Source organism: Pristiophorus japonicus, chromosome 3 (genome assembly GCF_044704955.1).
Source record: "Pristiophorus japonicus isolate sPriJap1 chromosome 3, sPriJap1.hap1, whole genome shotgun sequence".
Taxonomy (NCBI): Eukaryota; Metazoa; Chordata; class Chondrichthyes; family Pristiophoridae; genus Pristiophorus; species Pristiophorus japonicus.
This window is the reverse complement of record NC_091979.1, coordinates 296,301,129-296,327,825: the sequence shown is the minus strand read 5'-3', so window position 1 is coordinate 296,327,825 and position 26,697 is coordinate 296,301,129. Positions and strand designations below refer to the sequence as shown.

The 26,697-nt window shown below is 47.3% G+C and overlaps 1 pseudogene; it reads left to right on the top strand.

Annotated features, from left to right (window-relative positions):
* Positions 1-26,697, top strand: part of LOC139255898 (uncharacterized) — an 81,741-nt pseudogene that overhangs the window by 43,082 nt on the left and 11,962 nt on the right.

Genomic DNA, 26,697 nt, shown 5'->3' with positions numbered 1-26,697 from the left:
CATCCAGTGACAGAGAAATCTATCCAGTGATAGAGAAATCAATCCAGTGATAGAGAAATCCATCCAGTGACAGAAACATCCGTCCAGTGATAGAGAAATCCATCCAATGACTGAGAAATCTACCCAGTTATAATGAAATCCATCCAGTGATAGAGAAATCTGCCCAGATAGAGAAATCCATCCAGTGACAGTGCAATCTATCCAGTGATGGATAAATCCATCCAGTGATAGAGATATCCATCCAGTGACAGAGAAATACATCCAGTGACAGAGAAATACATCCAGTGATAGAGAAATACACCCAGTGACAGAGAATTCCAGCCAGTGATAGAGAAATCCATACAGTGACAGTGAAAACCATTCAGTTAATGTAACATCCTACCAGTGATAGAGACATCCATCCATTAACAGCGAAATCTATCGAGTGACAGATAAATCTATCCAGTGATAGAGAAATCCACCCAGTAATAGAGACATCCATCCAGTGACAGAGAAACCCATCCAGTGATAGAGAAATCCATCCATTAACAGCGAAATCCATCGAGTGATAGAGATTTTCACCCAGTGATAGAGAACTCCATACAGTGACAGCGAAAACCATCCAGTGAATGTAACATCCTACCAGTGATAGAGAAATCCATCCATTATCAGCGAAATCCATCGAGTGATAGAGAAATCCATTCAGTGACAGAGAAATCCATCCAGTGATAGAGAAATCCATCCAGTGACAGAGAACTCCATCCAGTGATAGAGAAATCTATCCAGTGACAGTGCAATCTATCCAGTGATAGAGAAATCCATGCAGTAATAGAGACAACCATCCAGTGACAGAGAAATCTATCCAGTGATAGTGAAATCTACCCAGTGATAATGAAAGCCATCCAGTGATAGAGAAATCCATCTAATGACTGAGAAATCTACCCAGTTATAATGAAATCCATTCAGTGTTGGAGCAATCTGCCCAGTGATAGAGAAATCCATCCAGTGACAGTGCAGTCTATCCAGTGATTGAGAAATCCATCCAGTGACAGAGAAATCCATCCAGTGATAGAGAAATCCAGCCAGTGATAGAGAAATCCATCCAGTGATAGAGAAATCCATCATTGACAGAGAAATCAATCCAGTGATAGAGAAATCCATCCAGTGACAGTGCAATCTATCCAGTGATAGAGAAATCCATCCAGTGATATCCATCCAGTGACAGAGAAATCTATCCGGTGACAGAGACATCCATCCAGTGATAGAGAAATCCATACAGTGACAGAGAAAACCATCCAGTTAATGTAACATCCTACCAGAGATAGAGAAATCCATCCATTAACAGCGAAATCTATCGAGTGACAGAGTAATCTATCCAGTGAAAGTGAAATCCATCCATTGATAGAGAAATCCATCCAGTGACAGAAACATCCATCCAGTGACAGAGAAATCCATCCAATAACTGAGAAATCTACCCAGTTTTAATGAAATCCATCCAGTGACAGTGCAATCTATCCAGTGATAGAGAAATCCATCCAGTGATAGAGGTATCCATCCAGTGACAGGGAAATCTATCCAGTGATAGAGAAATCCATCCAGTGATAGAGATATCCATCCAGCGAAAGAGAAATCCATCCAGTGACAGAGAAATCCATCCGGTGATAGAGAAATCCATCCGGTGATAGAGAAATCCATCCAGTGACAGAGAAATCCATCCAGTGACAGAGAGATACACCCAGTGACAGAGAATTCCACCCAGTGATAGAGAAATCCATACAGTGACAGTGAAAACCATCCAGTCAATGTAACATCCTACCAGTGATAGAGAAATCCATCCATTAACAGCGAAATCTATCAAGTGATGGAGAAATCCATCCAGTGATAGAGAAATCCACCCAGTGATAGAGAAATCCATCCAGTGATAGAGGTATCCATCCAGTGACAGGGAAATCTATCCAGTGATAGAGAAATCCATCCAGTGATAGAGATATCCATCCAGCGAAAGAGAAATCCATCCAGTGACAGAGAAATCCATCCGGTGATAGAGAAATCCATCCGGTGATAGAGAAATCCATCCAGTGACAGAGAAATCCATCCAGTGACAGAGAGATACACCCAGTGACAGAGAATTCCACCCAGTGATAGAGAAATCCATACAGTGACAGTGAAAACCATCCAGTCAATGTAACATCCTACCAGTGATAGAGAAATCCATCCATTAACAGCGAAATCTATCAAGTGATGGAGAAATCCATCCAGTGATAGAGAAATCCACCCAGTGATAGAGAAATCCATCGAGTGACAGAGAAATCCATTCAGTGTTTGAAAGATCCATCCAGTCATAGAGAAATCTACCCAGTAATCGAGAATTCCATACAGTAATAGAGACATCCATCCAGTGACAGAGAAACCCATCCAGTGATAGAGAAATCCATCCAGTGATAGAGAAATACACCCAGTGATAGAGATTTTCACCCAGTGATAGAGAACTCCATACAGTGACAGTGAAAACCATCCAGTGAATGTAACATCCTACCAGTGATAGAGATATCCATCCATTAACAGCGAAATCTATCAAGTGATAGAGAAATCCATCCATTGACAGAGAAATCCATCCATTGACAGAGAAATCCATCCAGTGACAGAAACATCCATCCAGTGACAGAAACATCCATCCAGTGACAGAAACATCCATCCAATAACTGAGATATCTACCCAGTTATAATGAAATCCATCCAGTGATAGAGAAATCTGCCCAGTGATAGAGAAATCCATCCAGTGACAGTGCAATCTATCCAGTGATGGATACATCCATCCAGTGATAGAGATATCCGTCCAGTGACAGAGAAATATACCCAGTGACAGAGAATTCCACCCAGTGATAGAGAAATCCATACAGTGACAGTGAAAACCATCCAGTTAATGTAACATCCTACCAGTGATAGAGACATCCATCCATTAACAGCAAAATCTATCGAGTGACAGAGAAATCTATCCAGTGATAGTGAAATCCACCCAGTGATAGAGAAATCCATCGAGTGACAGAGAAATCCATTCAGTGTTTGAAAGATCCATGCAGTCATAGAGAAATCTACCCAGTAATCGAGAATTCCATACAGTAATAGAGACATCCATCCAGTGACAGAGAAACCCATCCAGTGATAGAGAAATCCATCTAGTGATAGAGAAATACACCCAGTGATAGAGATTTTCACCCAGTGATAGAGAACTCCATACAGTGACAGTGAAAACCATCCAGTGAATGTAACATCCTACCAGTGACAGAGAAATCTTTCCAGTGACAGTGAAATCCATTCAGTGACAGATAAATCCATCCATTGATAGAGAAATCCATCCAGTGACAGAAACATCCATCCAGTGACAGAGAAATCCATCCAATAACTGAGAAATCTACCCAGTTATAATGAAATCCATCTAGTGATAGAGAAATCTGCCCAGTGATAGTGAAATCCATCCAGTGACAGTGCAATCTATCCAGTGATAGAGAAATCCATCCAATGATAGAGGTATCCATCCAGTGACAGGGAAATCTATCCAGTGATAGAGAAATCCATCCAGCGACAGAGAAATCCATCCAGTGATAGAGAAATCCATCCAGTGATAGAGATATCCATCCAGCGACAGAGAAATATATCCAGTGATAGATAAATCCATCCAGTGAAAGAGAAATCCATCCAGTGACAGAGAAATCCATCCAGTGATAGGGAAATCCATCCAGTGATAGACAAATATATCCAGTGACAGTGAAATCCAGCCAGTAGTCATGAATTATACCCATTGATAGAGAAATCCATCCAGTGATAGAGAAATCAAACCAGCGACAGAGAAATCCATCCAGTGATAGAGAAATATAGCCAGTGGTAGAGAAATTCATCCAGTGAAAGAGAAATCCATCTCGTGACAGAGAAATCCATTCAGTGTTTGTAGGATGACTCAGAGCCCACCATGGGGCGTGAATGCGAATTCATTAGCACCATGTTGGCGCTGCGGGGGTAATCATCGAGCCCATCACTGTCGATTCAGGCACTACGTATGCAAGGGCTGTGGAACAATGGGGCATCTCCAGTGAATGTGCAGACGTGCTGTGACTCACCATGTGGCAGAGTCGGCAGAAGATGACCGATCCGGCTTGGATCACGCTGAACGAGTAAGAGAGGCAACTCAACCCGAGGCTGAAGAGGAAGTGTATGGTGTACACATCTTCACCACCAAAAGCCCTCCGATAATGTTAAAAGTCAAATTAAACGGCATTCCAGTTTCCATGGAATTGGACACGGGGGCGTCAGTCAATTATGAGCCAGAAAGCTTTTGAGCAACTGTGGGGCAACAAGGCACAAAGGGCAAAACTAAGTCTGATCCACACCAAGCTGCGCACTTACATACCAGTCATTGGCAGTGCGGCAGTGAATGTATCGTACGATGGAGCTTTGCATGATTTACTACTATGGTACCAGGTGATGGTCCAAAGCTGTTCGGCAGAAGCTGGCTAGGAAAGATCTAATGGAACTGGGACGACATCAAAGCACTGTCTTTGGAGGATGACGTCTCGTGCGCCCAAGTGCTAAAGAAATTCCCATCATTATTCGAGCCAGGCATGGGCAACTTCACAGGCGCCAAAGTGCAGATTCATCTAGCCCCTGATGCATGACCCGTTCATCACAAGGCCCGAGCGGTTCCATACGTGATGCAAGAGAAAGTCAAGATCGAACGGACAGACTCCAACGAGAGGGGATCATATCGTCAGTCGAGTTCAATGAGTGGGCCAGTCCAATTGTTCCGATGTTGAAGAGCGATGAGACGGTCAGAATCTGCGGGGACTACGGTGTGAGCTGTGAGGAGGACGCTAAGAGGCTGAAGAGTGACTTGGTGGGCAAATGCATGGCAGATGCAGTATAATGTGGATAAATGTGAGGTTATCCACTTTGGTGGCAAAAACACGAAGGCAGAATATTATCTGAATGGCAGCAGATTAGGAAAAGGGGAGGTGCAACAAGACCTGGGTGTCATGGTACATCAGTCATTGAAAGTTGGCATGCAGGTACAGCAGGCGGTGAAGAAGGCAAATTGCATGTTGGCCTTTATAGTGAGTATAAGAACAGGGAGGTCTTACTGCAGTTGTACAGGGCCTTGGTGAGGCCTCACCTGGAATATTGTGTTCAGTTTTGTTCTCCTAATCTGAGGAAGGATGTTCTTGCTATTGAGGGAATGCGGCGAAGGTTCACCAGACTAATTCCCGGGATGGCAGGACTGACATATGAGGAGAGACTGGATCAACTGGGCCTTTATTCACTGGAGTTTAGAAGGATGAGGGGGGGATCTTATAGAAACGTATAAAATTCTGACGGGATTGGACAGGTTAGATGCAGGAAGAATGTTCCCGATGTTGCAGAAGTCCAGAACCAGTCTAAGGATAAGGGGTAAGCCATTTAGGACTGAGAAATTGAGAAACTTCTTCACTCAGAGTTGTTAACCTGTGGAATTTCCTACCGTTGATGCCAGTTCATTGGATATATTCAAGAGAGAGTTAGATATGGCCCTTATGGCTAAAGGGATCAAGGGGTATGGAGAGAAAGCAGGAAAGGGGTACTGAGGTGAACGATCAGCCATGATCTTATTGAATGGTGGTGCAGTCTCGAAGGGCCGAATGGCCTACTCCACCAACTATTTTCTATGTTTCTATGTAACAATCAATCGAGTCTCGTTACAGGACCAGTACCCACTACCCAAAGTGGATGACCTGTTTGCAACGCTAGCAGGTTGGAAGTCATTCACCAAGCTGGATCTAACCTCTGCTTACATGACACAGGAGGTGGCTCAACCTTCGAAAAAATTGATGTGCATCAACACGCACAGAGGACTGTTCATATACCACAGATGCTCTTTTGGGATTCGTTCGGCAGCGGCCATCTTCCAGAGGAACGTGAAGAGTCTGCTGAAATCAGTTCCACGCACTCTGGTGTTCCAAGGCGACATCTTGATCACTGACCGCAATACCACTGAACACTTGCATAACCTGGAAGAGGTTCTCAGGCGACTGGACAGAGTGGGACTCAGGTTGAAACGCTCCAAGTGTGTTTTCCTGGCGCCAGAGTTCGAATTTCTGGGGAGAAAGATTGTGGCGGACGGCATCAGAGCCACAGACTCTAAGACAGAGGCCATCAAGAATGCACCCAGACCACAGAATGTGAAAGAGCTGCGTTTGTTGGTACTCCTCAACTATTTTGGTAACTTTCTACCGGGGTTGAGCACTTTGCTGGAACCATTGCATTTTTTGCCACACAAGGGTGACGACTGTGTTTGGGGTAAAGCTCAAGACACAGCCTTTAACAAGGCCACAAACCTGCTATGTTCTAACAAGTTACTTGTATTGTATGACCCATGTAAACATTTAGTACTAACATGTGATGCATCTTCGTACGGGGTCAGTTGTGTGTTACAACAATCAGCCAAACTGCAACCAGTTGCATATGTGTCCAGAAACTTTTCTAAGGCTGAAAGAGCCGACAGTATGGTTGAAAAAGAAGCATTAGCATGCATATACGGGGTTAAGAAAATGCACCAAACCTATTTGGGCTCCGAATCGAGCTCGAAACGACCACAAGCGACTCATTTCGTTGTTCTCAGAAAGCAAAGGTATTAACACCAATGCTTCGTCCCGCATCCAAAGAGGGGCAATAACGTTATCTAACGTTATCTGCGTATGATTATGTAATCCGCCACAGACCAGGCACCGAGAACTGTGTGGATGCCCTCAGTCGGCTCAGTCGGGGTGGAAATGACGTAACCCGCAGACTTGCTCCTTGTAATGGATGCTTTTGAGAGCAAGGGGTCACCCGTCATGGCTCGTCAGATCAGGACCCGGTGCTATCACTAGTAAAAAGCTGTGTCCTCAATGGGAGCTGGTCGGCAGTCCCAGGGGAAATGCAAGACGAAATTAAGCCGTTCCACAAACGCAAGGATGAAATGTCCATCCACTCGGACTGCCTCCTATGAGGGAATCATGTAATTTTGCCAAAAAAAGGCAGGGGAAGGTTTATATGCAACCTTCACAGTACCCACCCAGGCATAGTCATCACCAGGTCGCACGTTTGGTGGCCCGGCATTGACTCGAAGTTGGAGTCATGCGTACACCAATGCAACACTTGCTCACAGTTGAGCAATGCACCAAGGGAGGCCCCACTGAGTCTGTGGTCATTGTAATGTCCTTACTCAATAGCACAAAACCCACATGAGGCACATTCTATGGACAAGGTCACTCTATGACCTGAACCTTTATTCTCAGGACCAAGAAGTGATGACCCTGCGTGGGACCTCCCTTTATATACCTGGATGACCAGGTAAGGAGTGTCTCCCACAAGTTCACCCCTGTGGTCAAGGTGTGCATTTCTTAAGTATATACAGTATTGCAGTGGTGTTACATTGAGGTGACATACATGACATCACCGCCCCCCCCCCCCCAAGTCTTATTGGGATCATAGGTTAAGTCTTTCAGGTGGTCTACGCTCCCTCGTGGAGCACCGCAGTTGGAGCTCTGGTTGTTGAGCCTTGGCATGAGTGTCTGTCACCTATGGTGACTCCGGCCTGTCCGGGCTGACCGCAGGGACTGTGCATGCCTCTGAATGTTCTTGTTGCTTGTTCACTGGTGGTGGTGTGAGCACCATCTCATGATCTTCCTCAGGTTCCTCAGTGTCCATGCTGAACCTTTTTTTACTTGGTCCAGATGCTTAAGGCATATCTGCCCATTGTTAAGTTTAACCACGATGACCCTATTCCCCTCTTTGTCGATTACAGCACCGTCAAGCCATTTGGGCCCCACGGCATGATTGAGGACAAATACGGGGTCATTTATTTCTATACATCTCCCCCTTGAATTTCGGTCATGGTACTCATTTTGGGACTGGCGCTTGCCCTCAACTATTTCGGTCAGGACTGGGTGAATGAGGGACAACTGAGTTTTGAGTGCTCATGTCATAAGTAGCTCAGGGGGCGGGACCCCCGTGAACGAGTGCAGTCTGGACCTATAGGCCAACAGGAGGCACGATTGGCGGCATTGAAGGGAGGGTCCTTGAATCCTGAGCATGCCTTGTTTAATGATTTGGACCGCACGTTCCGCCTGGCCATTGGAGGCCGGCTTGAACGGTGCTGTCCTGACATGGTTGATGCCATTGCCCGACATGAACTCCCGGAATGCGTAGCTTGTGAAACATGGGCCATTATCACTAACAAGGATATCCGGCAAGCCGTGGTTGGAAAGACCGCACGTAGACTCTCCACAGTGGTGGATGTCGTGCACGAATTCAAAATTATGCACTCGATCCATTTCGAGTACGCATTTACCACAATGAGAAACATTTTTCCCATGAACGGACCCGCGTAGTCTACATGAATACGTGACCATGACCTGGTCCAGGGCCACGGGCTGAGCGGGGCCTCCCTGGGGGCATTGCCCAGCTGGGCCCCCGTCGTGCACCTGCGAACACAGTATTCCAGGTCTGAATCAATTCCCGGCCACCAAACATGTGACCAGGCAATGGCCTTCATCAGCACGATGCCTGGATGCACGCTGTGGAGATCCCGGATGAATGCTTCCCTGCCCCTCTGGGGCATGACTACCCGGCTGCCCCATAGTAGGCAGTCAGCTTGGATGGAGAGCTCATCCATCCGTCTGTGAAACGGTCTGACTTCCTCAGGGCACCCAATCCCCAGTCAGGACACATTTCTTAATCAGAGATAAGAAGGGATCTCTGTTGGTCCAGATTTTGATCTGGTGGGCTGTGATGGGGGAGCCTGCGCTGTCAAAGGCATTGGTCCATGACCATCTCAGCGCTTTGCTCCACTGCCTCCTCGGTGGTGGCCAGTGGAAGCCTGCTGAGTGCGTCAGCGCAATTTTCAGTGCCAGGCCGGTGCCGGATGGAGTAGTCATAAGCAGCCAGCGTGAGAGCCCATCGCTGTATGCGAGCTGACGCATTGGCATTGACAGCCTTGCTGTCTGACAACAGGGATGTGAACGGCTTGAGGTCCGTTTCTAATTTGAACCTCCTACCAAAAAGATACTGATGCATTTTTTTTACACCATAGACACATGCGAGTGCCTCCTTCTCAACCATCCCATATCCCTGTTCTGCTCGAGAGAGCGACCTGGAGGCATAAGCCACAGGTTGTAGTTGGCCGTCAGCATTACTCTGCTGTAACACGCACCCAACCCCATAGAACGATGCATCACATGTCAGAACCAATTCCTTACAGGGGTCGTACAGGGTCAATAACTTATTTGAACAAAGTAGGTTCGATGCCCGATTGAAAGTCCGTTCCTGACAGTCCCCGCAAAACCAATCGCAACCCTTAGGCAGGAGCACGTGTAGCGGCTCCAACAACGTGCTTAAGTTCAGCAGAAAGTTCCCGAAATAGTTCAAGAGTCCCAGAAATGAACACAACTCCGATGCGTTGCCAGGCCTGGGTGCTCGTTGAATCGCCTCTGTTTTGGATTCGGTGGGCCGAATCCCATATGCAGCAACCCTCCTGCCCAGGAACTCAACCTCAGGAGCCAAAAACACAAATTTAGACTTCTTGAGTCGCAAGCCTACCCGGTCCAGTCAGCTAGCACCTTCTCCAGGATGTGGAGGTGTTCCTCGGTGTCACGACCCATGATGAGGATGTCGTCCTGAAATAAGATTGTTCCAGGAATGGATTTCAGCAGGCTTTCCATGTTTCTTTGAAAAATCGCGGCCGCTGATCGAATGCCAAATGGCCACCTGTTGTAAATGAAAAGTCCCTTGTTCGCAGTGATGGTGGTCAGTAGTTTAGATTCGTCGGCCAGTTCTTAGGTCATGTAGCCTGGGGTCCAACTTGGTAAACAGCTTGCCGCCTGCCAGCGTGGCGAAAAGATCCTCTGCTCTCGGGAGCGGGTATTGGTTTTGTAGGGACACCTGATTGATAGTGGCCTTGTAGTCACCACAGATCCTGACAGAGCCATCCACTTTTAGGACGGGAACGATGGGGCTCGCCCAGTCGCTGAATTTAACGGGCGAGATCATGCCCTCTCTTAACAATTAGTCCAATTCGCTCTCAATTTTCTCCCGCATCACATACACGACACCGCTCTGGCTTTGTGGTGCACTGGTCTGGCGTCCGGGGTGATGCGGATCACTACTTTGGTACCTTTGAACGTCCCGACGCCAGGTTGGAATAGTGACTCAAATTGTTGTTGGACTTGTGAGCACGAACTTCGCTCCACAGATGACATTGCATGCACATCCCCCCATTTCTAGTTCATCTCAGCTAACCAGCTCCTCCCCAGTAGTGCGGGACCATTGCCCGGGACAATCCAGAGCGGCAGCCGGTTCACTGATCCATTGTGTGTGACCGCCAACATTGCACTGCCTAGTACTGGAAAGATTTCTTTGTTATACATCCGTAGTTGTGTCTCAATGCACTCTAGTTTGGGTCTACTGGCTTTGAGTGGCCATAGCTTTTCAAATTATTGAACGCTCATGAGTGACTGGCTGGCCCCCATTGTCCAGCTCCATGCGTACAGGGATGCCGTTTAATAAAACCTTCATCATCATTGGTGGCGTTTGGTATATGAGCTGTGAATGTTTGCCACATGAACCCGCTGAACTTCAGCGTTCATTGATTTGCTCCAAGAGCCATCATGCCTCACAGAACCCTCTTCTAGTCCATCCGCCTCATAAATTAGCCTGGTTACAGGCTTCCTGCACATTCGAGCTAAATGGCCACTGAGGTTTCAAGTGCTGCAGACAAATTGTTGAAACCTGCAAGTCCTAGCAGAGTGTTTGCCCCCACACCTCCAGCATGAGCTGAGATTCCCAATGTTGTGAAAAAGCAGCTATGACCCGGCATTCCTTGCTGATTGTCCCTTTGACTGCTCTTGAGTACCCTGTTAGTGGATGTCAATGGCCCAATTTGGACTGCATTGTTCACTGTGATAGCGTAAATGTCCGTTCAGCCTGCCATTGTCTCTGTTGAAAACCTACTCTGGGGTCTATTGCTGCCTGGGGTGTGTCGACCTGCCCTTGCCTGCCTGCGGGCTCTGAGTTGCGCTTATGATATTGACTCCCTGATCCATCGCCACGTTGGAGGCAGAATTCCGCGCGTATATTATTTTGGTTTCCTCCTCCCCCACCATGAAAGTCTGAGCCATCAACGCTGCCGCTTCCAAGGTTAAGTCCTTGGTCTCAATTTTGGAAAATCCCCACATGACCGATACCCTCAATTAAAGAAGTCCCTTAGCATCTTTCCCCTGCAGGCGTCTGTGAACTTAGTGGCTGGCCAAGCACCAGAGGTCCGCAACGAAGTCCGGTATGCTCTGTCCTTCACGACGTCGGTGGGTATAGAATCTGTGTTGGGCCATGTGTATGCTGCTCGCCAGTTTGAGGTGCTCACCGATTAGTTTGCTGAGCTCTTCAAAGGTTTTGACCGCTGGCTTTTCGGGTGCTAGTAGGTTCTTCATGAGTGCGTAAGTCTTAGGTCCGCAGCTGGTCAGCAGATGGGCCCTTCGCTTGTCGGCCGCTGCATCTCCCAGCCATTCTTTCGTGACAAAGCTTTGCTGGAGCCTCTCAATGAAATCATCCCAGTCCTCACCAACACAGTACAGTTCCTCTGTGCTACTGGTGGCCATTCTCGTGGGTCGTTGATTCCCGTTTCTCATCACCAATTAATGTCCTTACTCAATAGCACTGGAGGGAGGGAGAGAGAGACTGGGGGAGAGAGAGACAAAATGAGGGCATGAGAGAGAGAGAGATATACCGGGGGGTGGGAGAGAGAGAGACTGGGGGAGAGAGAGAGACTGGGGGAGGGAGTGAGAGAGAGAGCGCGACTGGGGGGAAGAGAGAGAGACGGGGAGAGAGAGAGAGACTGGGGGTGAGACAGACAGACTGGAGAGAGAGAGAGAGAGAGAGAGAGAGAGAGAGAGAGAGAGAGAGAGAGAGAGAGAGAGAGAGAGACAGGGATCGGGGAGAGAGACGGGGGGGGGGGAAGAGAGAGAGACTGGAGGGAGAGAGAGAGAGAGAGAGAGAGAGAGAGAGAGAGACTGGGAGGAGTAAGAGAGAGAGAGACTGGGGGGAGCGAGAGAGTGAGACTGCGGGGGGAAGAGAGCGAGAGTCAGAGAGAGAGAGACTGGGGGGAGGGAGTGAGTGAGAGCGAGAGAGAGAGGCTAGGGGGACAGAAGAAAGAGAGACTGTGGGGTGGATCACTATGATTATGGCTGATCAGCAATTTCAGTACCCCACTCTTGCCTTCTCTCGATACCCCCGATCCTTTTAGCCGTAAGTTACACATTTAACTTCCTTTTGAATATATCCAACGAATTGGACTCAACAACGTTCTGTGGTAGAGAATTCCATAGGTTCACAATTCTCTGGGTGAAAAGGTTTCTCCTCATCTCGGTCGTAGATGGCTTATCCCTTATCCTTAGACTGTGACCACCTGGTTCTGGACTTCCCCAACATCGGGAACATTCTTTGTGCATCTAACTTGTCCAATCCCGTCAGAATTTTATATGCTTCTATGAGATCCCCTCTCATTCTTCTAAATTCCAGTGAACTTAAGCCTAGTCGATCCAGTCTTTCTTCATATGTCAGACCTGCCATCCCAGGAATCAGTCTGGTGAACCTTCGCTGCACTCCCTCAATAGCAAGAACGTCCTTCCTCAGATTAGGAGACCAAAACTGCACACAATACTCAAGGGTGGCCTTACCAAGGCCCTGTACAACTGCAGCAAGACCTCCCTGCTCCTATACTCAAATCCCCTAACTATGAAGGCCAACATGCTTTCTTCACCGCCTGCTGTACCTGCATGCCTACTTAATGACTGATGTACCATGACACCCAGGTCTCGTTGCACCTTCCCTTTTCCTAATCTGTCACCATTCAGATAATAGTCTGCCTTCCTGTTTTTTCCACCAAAGTGGATAAGCTCAAGTTTATCCACATTATACTGCATCTGCCATGCATTTGCCCACTCACCTAACCTGTCCAAGTCACCCTGCAGCCTTTTAGCATCCTCCTCACAACTCACACTGCCACCCAGCTGAGTGTCATCTGCAAACTTGGTGATATTACATTTAATTCCTTCATCTAAATCATTCATATATAAAGTAAATAGCTGGGGTCCCAGCATTGAACCTTGCGGTGGGAGAGAGAGAGAGAGACTTGGGGGAAAGAGAGAGACTGGGGAGAGAGAGAGAGAGAGAGAGATTAAGAGGCCTGGGAATGGGGGAGGGTGGTGGGGAAGGAGAGAGACTGTGGCGGGGGGCGGGGGGGAAGAGAGAGATGGGGGGGAGGGAGAGAGAGACTGGGGGGAAGGGGGAAGAGAGAGCGACTGTGGGGGAGGAGGAAGAGAGAGACTGGGGGGGGCGACAGTGTAAGAGAGAGACTGGGGGAGGGAGAGAGAGAGACTGGTGGGGCGGGAGAGGGATACACTGGGGAGAGAGAGAGAGAGAGAGAGAGAGAGAGAGAGAGAGAGAGAGAGATTGACTGGGGTGGGGGAAAGGGAGAGACGCGTGGGAGAGAGAGAGAGACTGGGGGTGAGAGAGAGAGAGAGAGAGAGAGACTGGGAAGAACGCACGAGAGAGAGAGACTGGGGGGAGAGAGAGAGAGAGAGAGAGAGAAAGACTGGGGAGGGGGAGAGAGTGAGACTGGGGGGGGGGAAAGAGTGAGACTGGGGAAGAGAGAGCGCGAGACTGGGGGGGAGGGGAGGAGAGAGATGGTGGGAGGGACGAGAGAGACTGGGGGGGGGGGAGAGAGATACTGGAGGGGGGAGAAGGTGGGAGACGGGAACCTAAGAACATAAGAACATAAGAAATAAGAGCAGGAGTAGGCCATACGGTCCCTCGAGTCTGCTCCGCCATTTAATACAATCATGGCTGATCTGATCATGGACTCAGGTCCACTTCCCTGCCCGCTCTCCAAAACCCCTTATTCCCTTATTGTTTAAGAAACTGTCTATTTCTGTCTTAAATTTATTCAATGTCCCAGCTTCCACAGATCTCTGAGGCAGTGAGTTCCACAAATCCACAATCCTCAGAGAAGAAATTTCTCCTCATCTCACTTTTAAATGGGCGGCCCCTCATTCTAAGATTATGCCCTCTAGTTCTAGTCTCCCATATCAGTGTAAACATTCTCTCTGCATCCACCTTGTCAAGCCCCCTCATAATCTTACACATTTCAATAAGATCACCTCTCATTCTTCTGAATTCCAATGAGTAGAGGTCCTCATACGTCAACCCCCTCATCTCCAGAATCAACCTCGTGTCCCTTCTCTGAACTGCTTCCATAGCAAGTATATCCTTTCGTAAATATGGAAACCAAAACTGCATGCATTATTCCATGTGTGGCCTCACCAATGCCCTGTATAGCTGCAGCAAGACTTTCCCGCTTTTATACTCCACCCCCTTTGCAATAAAGGCCAAGATTCCATTGGCCGTCCTGATCTCTTGCTGTACCTGCATACTAACCTTTTGTGTTTCATGCACAAGTACCCCCAAGTCCCGCTGTACTTGCAGCACTTTGCAATCGTTTTCCATTTATATAATAACTTGCTCTTTGATTTTTTTCTGCCAAAGTGCATGACCTCACACTTTCCAACATTATACTCCATCTGCCAAATGTTTGCCCACTCACTTAGCCTGTCTATGTCCTTTTGCAGATTTTGTGTGTCCTCCTCATACATTGCTTTTCCTCCCATCTTTGTATCGTCAGCAAACTTGGCTATGTTACACTCAGTCCCTTCCTCCAAGTCGTTAATATAGATTGTAAATAGTTGGGGTCCCAGCACTGATCCCTGCAGCACTCCATTGGTTACTGATTGCCAACCAGAGAATGAACCATTTATCCCGACTCTCTGTTTTCTGTTAGTTAGCCAATCCTCTATCTATGCTAATATATTACCTCCAACCCCGTGAACTTTTATCTTGTGCAGTAACCTTTTATGTGGCACCTTATCAAATGCCTTCCGGATATCCAAATACATTACTTCCACTGGTGCCCCTTTATCCACCCTGTTCATTACATCCTCAAAGAATTCCAGCAAATTTGTCAAACGTGACTTCCCCTTCATAAATCCATGCTGACTCTGCCTGACCAAATTATGGTTTTCCAAATGTCCTGCTACTGCTGCTTTAATAATTGACTCCAACATTTTCCCAACCACAGATGTTAGGCTAACTAGTCTATAGTTGCCTGCTTTTTGTCTGCCTCCTTTTTTAAATAGGGTCATTACAAGAGAGAGAATGGGGATAGAGGGGAAGACTGGGGGGGAGAGAGACAGGGGTGGGGGAGAGAGAGGGACATGGGGAGAGAGAGAGAAAGAGACTGAGGAAGAGAGAGAGAGATCGGGGCAGCGAGTGAAAGCAAGAGGTGGGGGGAGAGAGAGCGAGAAAGAGAGAGAGAGAGAGAGAGAGACTGGGGGGAGAGAGAGAGAGACTGGGGGGAGAGAGAGACTGGGGGGGAGAGAGAGAGAGACTGGGGGGAGAGAGAGAGAGAGATGGTGGGGACAGAGAGAGAGACGGGGTGAGAAAGAAAGAGCGAGAGAGAGAGATACCTGGGGAGAGAGAGTGAGAGAGGGAGACTGGAGGAGACTGAGAGAGAGAGACTGGGGGCCAGAGAGAGACTGGGGTGGGGGGAGGGGAGAGTAGAGAGAGAGAGAGAGACTGGGGGGGGGGGAAGAGAGAGACTGGGGCGGGGGGAGAGAGGAAGACTTGGGAGTAGGGGAGAGAGAAAGATTGGGGGGATAGAGAGACTGGGGGTAAGAGAGAGAAAGTGGGAAGAGAGAGACAGGAAGGGGGGAGGAGAGACTGGGGGAGTGGAAGATAGAGACTGGTGGGGGGAGGAGAGACTGGGGTGGCAGAGAGAGACGGGAAAGAGAGAGACAGGGGGGAGGAGAGACTGGGGAGGGGGTGGAAGATAGAGACTAGTGGGGGGGGAGGGAGAGAGAAACTGGGGAGAGAGAGAGACTGGGGGGGGGAGAGAGAGAGAGAGAGAGAGAGAGAGAGAGAGAGAGAGAGAGTAAGAGACTGGGGAGAGTGAGAGAGAGAAAGACAGGGGGGAGGGACTGAGCGAGACTGGGGGAGACAGCGAGAGAGAGTGGGGGGGTGAGAGAGACAGAGAGAGGGACTAGGGAGAGTGAGAGAATGAGAGAGACGGGGGAGAAGGGGAGACTGGGGGGAGAGAGTGAGAGAGAGTCGGGGTTGGGGGAGAGGGAGGGGCGGTGGGGGGGGGGGGGAAGACAGAGAGAGAAACTGGGGGAGCGAGAGAAAGAGAGAGAACACTGGGAGGAGCGAGAGAGAGAGAGAGAGAGAGAGAGAGAGAGAGAGAGAGAGAGAGAGAGAGAGAGAGAGAGACTGGGGACGGGAGAGAGAGACGGGGAGGGAGAGAGAGAGAGAAAGACTGGGGGGAGAGGGAGAGAGGGACTAGGGAGAGGGAGAGAGGGAGAGAGACGGGGGGGGAGAGGAGGAGACTGGGGGAGGAGAGAGAGTGAGAGAGAGACGGGGTTGGGGAAGAGAGAGAACACTGGGAGGGAGAGAAAGAGAGAGAACACTTGGAGGAACGAGAGAGAGAACACTGGGAGGAGCGAGAGAGAGAACACTGGGAGGAGCGAGAGAGAGAGAGAGAGAGACTGGGGGAGAGAGAGAGAATGACTGGGGTGGAGAGAGAGAGAGAGAGACCTGGGGGAGAGAGAGAGAGAGAGAGAGAGAGAGAGAGACTGGGAGGTGGGGGGAGGGAAACAGAGAGAGACTGTGGGCCAAAGAGAGACTGGTGGAGTGGGGGAGAGAGAGACTGGCGGGGGGGGGGGGGGGGGGCGGGGGTGGAGGATAAAGAGACTGGGGAAGAGAGAGACTAGGGCGGGGGGAAGAGAGCAACTGGGGAGGGGAAGAGAGGGACTGAGGGGGAGAGAGAGTCTGGGGAGGGGAAGAGAGGGACTGAGAGGGAGAGAGGGATAGAGAGACTGGGGACAGAAGAGAGAGAAGCGGGGGAGAAGAGAGAGATGCGGGGGGAGGAGAGACTGGGGGAGAGAGCGAGAGAGAGAGAGAGACTAGAGGGGGGGGGGTGGAAGAGAGAGGGAGAGACTGGGGGGAAAGAGAGAGAGTCTGGGGGGGAGAGAGAGAGAGAGAGCCTGGAGGGGAGAGACAGTAAGAGAGAGACTGGGGGGAAAGAGAGAGAGACTGGGGGATTGAGAGAGAGAGACGGGGAGAAGGAGCGAGACTGGGGGAGAGAGCGAGCTAGCCTGTGGGGAGGGAGGAGAGAGAGACTGTGAGGGGGAGGGGGGTGGAGGAAAGAGATGGTAGTGTCATATATGTATACTCTGTATATATACTATGCTGGTACCACTAAGGGTACAACTGTGGGAGGCCCAGGCCAGAGCTGTATAAAAGGCTGGTCACCACGCGGTGAAGGCACTCTGCAGTTTGAATAAAGAGACGAAGGTCACAGCAGTTCAAGCACAGCACTAGGCCTTGTGGAGTTATTCTTCAGATAAGTAGAGACATATTAACTGGCGATGAGTTCAGATCACGGACTTACACGTAGAGATGGCTGCCGTTGGTAGTTTCGAAAAGTTTACAGAGGGTGAAGCCTTTACTCGGGTTTCACTGACCAGGTATCGCTTCTACACACACCGCCGCCCCAAGGGCCAGGATTTAGTGAAATATGTCGTGGAATCGTGCGAATTTGACGATCTCCTCAACAATGTTTTTGTGACGGGACAGAACGTGAAGCGGACCATCACCTTAAGCTAGGCGTTCATGACCTCAACATTGAGAATCTCCCAGAATCAAAACTCACTGGCAAGTACTGTGCAGAAAATAACTGTTGATCAAAGAATTAGTCCAACTCACAGTCCACCAAGGGACTCGTTTAACATGCTGACATTGCGGTGGTAACCATTGTGTCGATTCAGACACTATGTGTGCAAAGGCTGCAACCAAAAGGGCCACCCAAAGTGAATGTGCAGAAGAACTGCGACTCAAAACATGGCAGAGGAGTCGGCAGGAGGTTTCATATCCAGCAAGGATCATAAAGTACAAGCTGGAGAGGCGACTCAGCCCGAGGAAGCAGTGCACGGGGTGCACACCTTCACAACAAAAGTCCCCCATAATGATGAAAGTCACGATAAATGGTATTCCTGTTTCCATGGAGTTGGACATGGGGGCGAGTCAGTCACTTATGAGCCAGAAGACATTTGAGAGGCTGTGGTGCACCAAAGAACAAAGACCCAAGCTGAGCCCGATTCAGACAAAGCTGCGTACTTACACCAAGGAACTGATCCCAGTTATTGGCAGTGCGAACGTAAAAGTATCCGATGATGGAGAGATACACGAATTGCCACTATGGGTTATACCAGGTGATGGGCCAACGCTGCTTGGCAGAAGCTGGATGGGGAAGATTCGGTGGAACTGGGAAGCTGTCAAAGCACTATCTTCAGTGGACGATGCTTCCTGTGCTCAAGTGCTGAGCAAGTTCCCATCCTTATTTGAACCAGGCATCGGCAACTTCACAGACGCCAAAGTGCAGCTCCACTTGGTCCCCGAGGCACGGCCTGTTCATCACAAGGCTCGAGTGGTCCCTTACTTGATGATGGAGAAAGTGGAGATCAAATTGGACAGACTTCAACGCAAGGGAATTATAATTTCTGTAAGCTTGTAATGTTTGTAGCTCCACACTGTGGATGTGGACGTATTGTGCACTGCAAGTGCAGGGTTAATAATAAACAGCCCAAGCAGATTTCCGAAGACTTCCGAGAGAGCTGCCTGCCATGTGTGTGCTGTGCTCTGTGAAGATATCACATTTGGCGATTGAGATGGGATTTTTTGGATGATTTAAAGCTGAAATTTTGTTGGTGAAGGATTCAGCCAGCCGACAGAGAGACTTTGGAAGTTTCTGTCTTTGAAAAAAGCTACAAAATCCGAGGTAAAATACAGCACACATTGTGAACAGCTAGAGATTAAAATGGCAGCACCAGCAGGTGTATTGGGACATTTGGGGGAACATAGACACGACCGGGAACATTTTAAAGTGTATGTGGATTGGCTAGAAATGTATTTCATTGCAAATAACATAATCGAAGTTCCAGACAATGCAGTCCAGAACCGGGCTGTGTTGGAACGTAAGAAAGCGATCTTCTTATCGGTGGCAGGTCCAGAATTATACGAAACCCTTGTAAATCTGCTTGTGCCTGACGAGCCAAAGGACACAACTCTTAAAGAGATTTTAACGAAGCTGGAGCCGCAATATAACCCCAAACAGTTAGAAATTGCTGAAAGCTATCGTTTCGGGATTCGGAATCGAAAGGCTGATGAATATCAGTGATTACATCGTTGCATTAAAGAAGCTATCTATGCACTGTAATTTTGGAAACTTTCAAAACCAAGCATTACGGGATCGTTTTGTTTGTGGGGTGAAAAATGATGCGATCAGAAGGAAGTTATTGACGACGGATGTCTTGACTTTTTAGATTGCTCGTCAGACAGTGAGGTCGATGGGCATGAACAATATTCCCGAGAATTAAATAATGATTATGGTCGTTAGTCAACCGAGATAAATCACCTGCATGTTCAAAGTAAAAGACGATGGGGGCCCAAAGTCTCAGAAACTGGAAATTCTAACAGAGCGTCGAAGTCGTGCTATAGGTGCCTGGGACAACACATTGCTCAAATTTGTCCATACGTGAAGGCAGAGTGTTTCTTCTGCAGAAAGACTGGGCATCTTGCGAAGGCATGCTTGCTCCCTTGTAGGTTCTGTAACATACTGTTCTAAGAAACAATCCCGTATGCATTCTATGAATTCCTCCTCCAGGCTACCCCATGCGATTTGATTTGACCAATCGATATGTAGGTTAAAATCCCCCATGATTACTGCCGTTCCTTTTTCACATGCTTCCATTATTTCCTTGATTATTGCCCGCCCCACCGTGAAGTTATTATTTGGGAGCCTATAAACTACGCCCACCAGTGACTTTTTCCCCTTACTATCTCTAATCTCCACCCACAATGATTCAACATTTTGTTCATTAGAGCCAATATCGTCTCTCATAACTGCCCTGATATCATCCTTTATTAACAGAGCTACCCCACCTCCTTTCCCTTCTTGTCTATCTTTCCGAATTGTCAGATACCCCTGTATGTTTAATTTCCAGTCTTGGCCACCCTGCAACCACGTTTCTGTAATGGCCACCAAATCATACCCATTTGTAATGATTTGTGCCGTCAACTCATTTACTTTATTTCGAATGCTGCGTGCATTTAGATAGAGTGTTTTAATACTAGTTTTTAAACCATGATTTTTAGTTTTGACCCCTCCTGCAGCCCCTTTACATTCAGTGGCCCTTTTTGTTTTTTGCCTTGGGTTTCTCTGCCCTCCACTTTTACTCATCTCCTTTCTGTCTTTTGCTTTTGTCTCCTTTTTGTTTCCCTCTGTCTCCCTGCATTGGTTCCCATCCCCCTGCCACATTAGTTTAACTCCTCCCCAACAGCACTAGCAAACACTCCCCCTAGGACATTGGTTCTGGTCCTGCCTAGGTGCAGACCGTCCGGTTTGTATGGTCCCATCTCCCCCAGAACCGGTTCCAATGCCCCAGGAATTTGAATCCCTCCCTGCTGCACCACTGCTCAAACCACGTATTCATCTGAGCTATCCTGCGATTCCTACTCTGACTAGCACATGGCACTGGTAACAAACCTGAGATTACTACTTTTGAGGTCCTACGTTTTGATTTAGCTCCTAGCTCCTTAAATTCATCTCGTAGAACCTCATCCCTTTTTTTACCTATATCGTTGGTACTAATGTGCTCCACGACAACTGGCTGTTCACCCTCCCTTTTCAGAATGTCCTGCACCCGCTCCGAGACATCCTTGACCCTTGCACCAGGGAGGCAACATACCATCCTGGAGTCTCGGTTGCGGCAGCAGAAACGCCTATCTATTCCCCTTACAATCGAATCCCCTATCACTATCACTCTCCCACTCTTTTTCCTGCCCTCCTGTGCAGCAGAGCTAGCCACGGTGCCATGAACTTGGCTGCTGCTGCCCTCCCCTGATGAGTCATCTCCCTCAATAGTATTCAAGACGGTGAATCTGTTTTGCAGGGGGATGACCGCAGGGGACCCCTGCACTACCTTCCTTGCACTGCTCTTCCTGCTGGTCTTCTATTCCCTAGCTGGCTGTGGACCCTTCACCTGCGGTATGACCAACTCACTAAACGAGCTATTCACGTCATTCTCAGCATCGTGGATGCTCCAGAGTGAATCCACCCTCAGCTCCAACTCCGCAACGCGGTCTGTCAGGAGCTGGAGGCGATAGATTGAGTAGACTGGGTCTTTACTCGTTGGAGTTCAGAAGGATGAGGGGTGATCTTATAGAAACATTTAAAATAATGAAAGGGATAGACAAGCTAGAGGCAGCAAGGTTGTTTCCACTGGTCAGGGAGACTAGAACTAGGGGGCACAGCCTCAAAATACGGGGGAGCCAATTTAGAACCGAGTTGAGAAGGAATTTCTTCTCCCAGAGGGTTGTGACTCTATGGAATTCTCTGCCCAAGGAAGCAGTTGAGGCTAGCTCATTGAATGTATTCAAATCACAGATAGATAGATTTTTAACTAATAAGGGAATTAAGGGTTATGGGGAGCGGGCGGGTAAGTGGAGCTGAGTCCACGGCCAGATCAGCCATGATCTTGTTGAATGGCGGAGCAGGCTCGAGGGGCTAGATGGCCTACTCCTGTTCCTAATTCTTATGTTCTTATGTTCTTATGCTGACTGAAGGGTAAACCAGCTTTGAAAGCTATGAGTCCAGCGTTCAAAGCTATGAGTAGAAATCCCAAGAGATTACATAACATGGGAGAACAACAACAGGACGAGGAGATGTTAGAGTTACACGTCATCAGAAGCACGAGGTTAACGGACAGTGATACGGAAAGCATCAAAATCCAGATGTTGCGGGATTCAAGATACCAATGGATATTGACACGGGTGCATCCATGAGTGTAGTACTGGAGTCACGATACCATGACAAATTGCATGATTTTCAACTGGAGAAATCCAAGATAGACTGGGGAGAGAAAATTCCTGTGGTAAGTCGTATCACCATACCGGTGAAATATAAAGATCAATTTCAGAACTTGCCTCTAATGGTAGTGAAAGGAGATAAGTCTGCCTTACCAGGAAGAAATTGGTTGAGCTCACTGAAGCGGGATTGGAGTAAGATTTTGTGTGTGGAAGGGAGATTTTCATCAATGGATGAGGTTATCAAGAAGTATCCGAAGGTGTTCTGCGAAACGGGCAGTCCGATCCAAGACTTCAAAGCGACTGTCAGGGTACAGAAGGATGCTAGATCGGTTTACTACAAGCCACGTTCCGTACCATATGCACTCAAAAGACTAGAGACTGAGAACATTATTTGTAAAATAGATCGATGTAATTGGGCTACACCCATTGTTGTTGTACCTAAGTCCGATGGTAAGCTAAGATTGTGTGGTGATTATAAACTAACCGTAAACCAGGTTCTAGAGGGTAATGTCCCCAATGCATTGCCGAATATAGAAGATTTGTTCACAACACTGACAGATGGTCAGATCTTCTCAAAACTGGATCTTACGAATGCCTACTAGCAGCTTGAACTAGATGAGGGGTCCAAGTCATGTTTGACTATAAATACTCATCTAGGCCTATATCAATTTAATAGGCTACCGTTTGGAGTGTCTTCCACCCCTGCCATATTCCAAGGGGTGATGAACTAGATTTTGCAAGGTATTGAAGGATGTTATTTGGATGACATACAAATTTCAAAATCAAACAGGCAAATTCATAATAACATATTGAATGAAGTCCTCAAACGGCTAGAGAAGCACAGAGTACGAGTGTCTGCTCGTAAGTGTGAGTTATTTAAAAACTCAGTGGAGTACTTAGGGTACAGAGTAGACAAAGATGGTTTACATCCAACCATGGAAAAATTGGATGCAATTAGAAATGCACCTACTCCCAGGAATGACACTGAACTTCGTTCATTCTTGGGTCTTTTGAACTATTATGGGAAGTTCCAACCAAATTTGGCCACAGTATTACATCCACTGAATGAACTTTTGACAAAAACAGGTCCAGTGGAAGTGGTCAAAAGAATGCGATACAGCATTCAAGGAGCATAAAAGCAAATTGGTAGAGAGCACCATGTTAGTTCACTATGACATATTTAATGAGATTAAGCTAGCATGTGATGCCTCTCTGTATGGAGTTGGGGCAGTGATCTCTCATGTATTAAGTAGTGGGGAAGAGAGACCAATTGCTTTTGCTTCACGCACTCTCAGTGCCAGTGAGAGTAATTATGCGCAAATTGAAAGGGAAGCTTTGGCATTAATTTTTGGGGTCAAGAAGTTTCACAAATACTTGTAAGTTTACCATCGTTATGGACCATAAGCCCCGAACAGCAATTCTCCATCCAAAGTCCCCAGTTCCAACATTAGTTGCAGTCCGAATGCAGAGATGCGCTTTGATTTTGTCAGCATATACATATGACATTGAATACGGACGATCAGCTGATCACAGTAATGCTGATGCAATGTCTAGATTGCCTTCCCCATCACAAGTTACACCTGATAGGGAAGAAGTGTTTTATTTTTCATACATTGATGAACTGCCAGTCACAGCTGAAGAGATTGGTAGAGCAACCAAACGTGACCCAGTGATGTCAAAGGTGTATGGGTATATTGCAAATGGATGGCTAAACCAGGTAACAGGCAAAGATACACATCCATTCTTCATTCGAAGGAATGAATTATCAGTCGATAAAGATTGTATCATGTGGGGTGCAAGAGTGGTTATACCAAATAAATTCAGGTCCAAATTATTAGGAGACCTCCATGACCAGCACCTGGGAATGTGCTTGACCAACAGTTTTGCACGCAGTTATTTATGGTGGCTAGGTCTTGATAAAGATATAGAGTACATCGTGAGTCAATGTATGACATGTCAATTGGTAAGCAAGCAACCACCACCAGTACCATTACAGCCATGAAAATGGCCTTCCAGGGCGTGGCAAAGGCTACATATTGATTTTGCTGAGTTCATTGTGATTGATAGACATTTGAAGTGGGTTGAGGTGTTTCCAATGTGGAAAGTAACAACAAGTAAAACATTGGACATTTTACAAAAATTATTTTCTTCATTTGGCCTCCCTGAAGAAATTGTTTCGGATAATGGACCACAATTTCATTCAGAAGAATTTGCACAATTCACGAGCAAAAATGGTGTGAAACATACCAAGGTTCCACCATACTAGAGTGGACAAGGGAGAATCAGTTGATGTGGTGTATTTGGACTTTCAGAAGGCTTTCGACAAGGTCCCACAAAAGAGATTAATGTGCAAAGTTGAAGCACATGGATTGGGGGTAGTGTGCTGACGTGGATTGAGAACAGGTTGGCAGACAGGAAGCAAAGAGTAGGAGTAAATGGGTACTTTTCAGAATGGCAGGCAGTGACTAGTGGGATACCGCAAGGTTCTGTGCTGGGGCCCCAGCTGTTTACATTGTACATTAATGATTTAGACGAGGGGATTAAATGTAGTATCTCCAAATTTGCGGATGACACTAAGTTGGGTGGCAGTGTGAGTTGCGAGAAGGATGCTATGAGGCAGCAGAGTGACTTGGATAGGTTAGGTGAGTGGGAAAATGCATGGCAGATGAAGTATAATGTGGATAAATGTGAGGTTATCCACTTTGGTGGTAAAAACAGAGAGACAGACTATTATCTGAATGGTAACAGATTAGGAAAAGGGAAGGTGCAACGAGACCTGGGTGTCATGGTACATCAGTCATTGAAGGTTGGCATGCAGGTACAGCAGGCGGTTAAGAAAGCAAATGGCATGTTGGCCTTCATAGCAAGGGGATTTGAGTACAGGGGCAGGGAGGTGTTACTACAGTTGTACAGGGCCTTGGTGAGGCCACACCTGGAGTATTGTGTACAGTTTTGGTCTCCTAACTTGAGGAAGGACATTCTTGCTATTGAGGGAGTGCAGCGAAGATTCACCAGACTGATTCCCGGGATGGCGGGACTGACATATCAAGAAAGACTGGATCAACTGGACTTGTATTCACTGGAGTTCAGAAGAATGAGAGGGGATCTCATAGAAACGTTTAAAATTCTGACGGGTTTAGACAGGTTAGATGCAGGAAGAATGTTCCCAATGTTGGGGAAGTCCAGAACCAGGGGTCACAGTCTAAGGATAAGGGGTAAGCTATTGAGGACCGAGATGAGGAGAAACTTCTTCACCCAGAGAGTGGTGAACCTGTGGAATTCTCTACCACAGAAAGTTGTTGAGGCCAATTCACTAAATATATTCAAAAAGGAGTTAGATGTAGTCCTTACTACTAGGGGGATCAAGGCGTATGGCGAGAAAGCAGGAATGGGGTACTGAAGTTGCATGTTCAGCCATGAACTCATTGAATGGCGGTGCAGGCTCGAAGGGCCAAATGGCCTACTCCTGCACCTATTTTCTATGTTTCTATGCTTCGAATGGTGCAGTAGAGCGCACTGTATAAATTCTAAAACGTGCCCTCATAAAACAAATGTTAGATCCAAATCCAAGGAAACGACAGTTGTCATTGGATCACAAATTGGCTAATTTTTTGATTGCATATCGAAATACTCCTCATACAACTACTGGTAGAACACCAGCAGAGTTGTTCTCAAACGACAGCCTCGAACCAGATTCTCGGTGTTAAAGCCAAATTTGGCACAGTCCGTAGAAGAGACACAATTAAGACAGAAAGAGAATCAGGATAGAGGCAGAGTAAAAGAGAGAAGTGTGAAATTAAACCAGAAGGTGAGAGTGAAGAACCATCACCATAAATAGTTGAAGTGGTTACCACGAATAGTGATGAAGATATGTGGTCCTCGCACATATTTGGTAAAGATGTTTGATAATGGACAGGTTAAGTTTGTTCATATTGATCATATTTTACCGACAGACATGGAAGGAGTTGAAGGTGGGAATGATTCAATTATTTCTGACTCATCAGATAGTTTTGATATACCAGTAGCAAATCCTAAATCCAATATACTGGAAACAAATCCAGGAGAGAATCAGAATGAAAGTCTGAGTCCGAGTCAGGAAAACAAAAAGCCTGAAGTTAGAGTGAGTTCAAATGAAAATCAAGGAAATTCCATGGAGGAAAATGTTCCTCAGGGTGAGCCTCGAATGAGTTTAGAATCGACACCATGTTTGGAAGGTTCTGTTCGAGAGTGAAGGTATCCTCTTCGAAACAGAAAACAAGTCGTAAAGTTAAATTTGTAAATATGGCAAAAAAATAAGTTTATATCCTGTGTTATGTATAAACATGAAAGTTATGTATGATGTTAGTTATGATGGCTTCTTCAATAAGGAGGGAGTAGTGTAATGTCTGTAAGCTTGTAATGTTTGTAGCTCCACACTGTGGATGTGGACGTAATGTGTACTGCAAGTGCAGGGTTAATAATAAACAGCCCAGGCAGATTTCCGGAGACTTCCGAGAGAGCTGCCTGCCATGTTAGGAAGCTGCCTGTGCTGTGCACTGTGAAGATATCACAGGAATCATATCACCAGTCGAATTCAATGAGTGGGCCAGCCCGATTGTTCTGGTACTAAAGTGCAATGGCACGGTCAGAATCTGTGTTGACTACAAGGTAACGATCAACCGAGTTTCATTACAGGAACAGTACC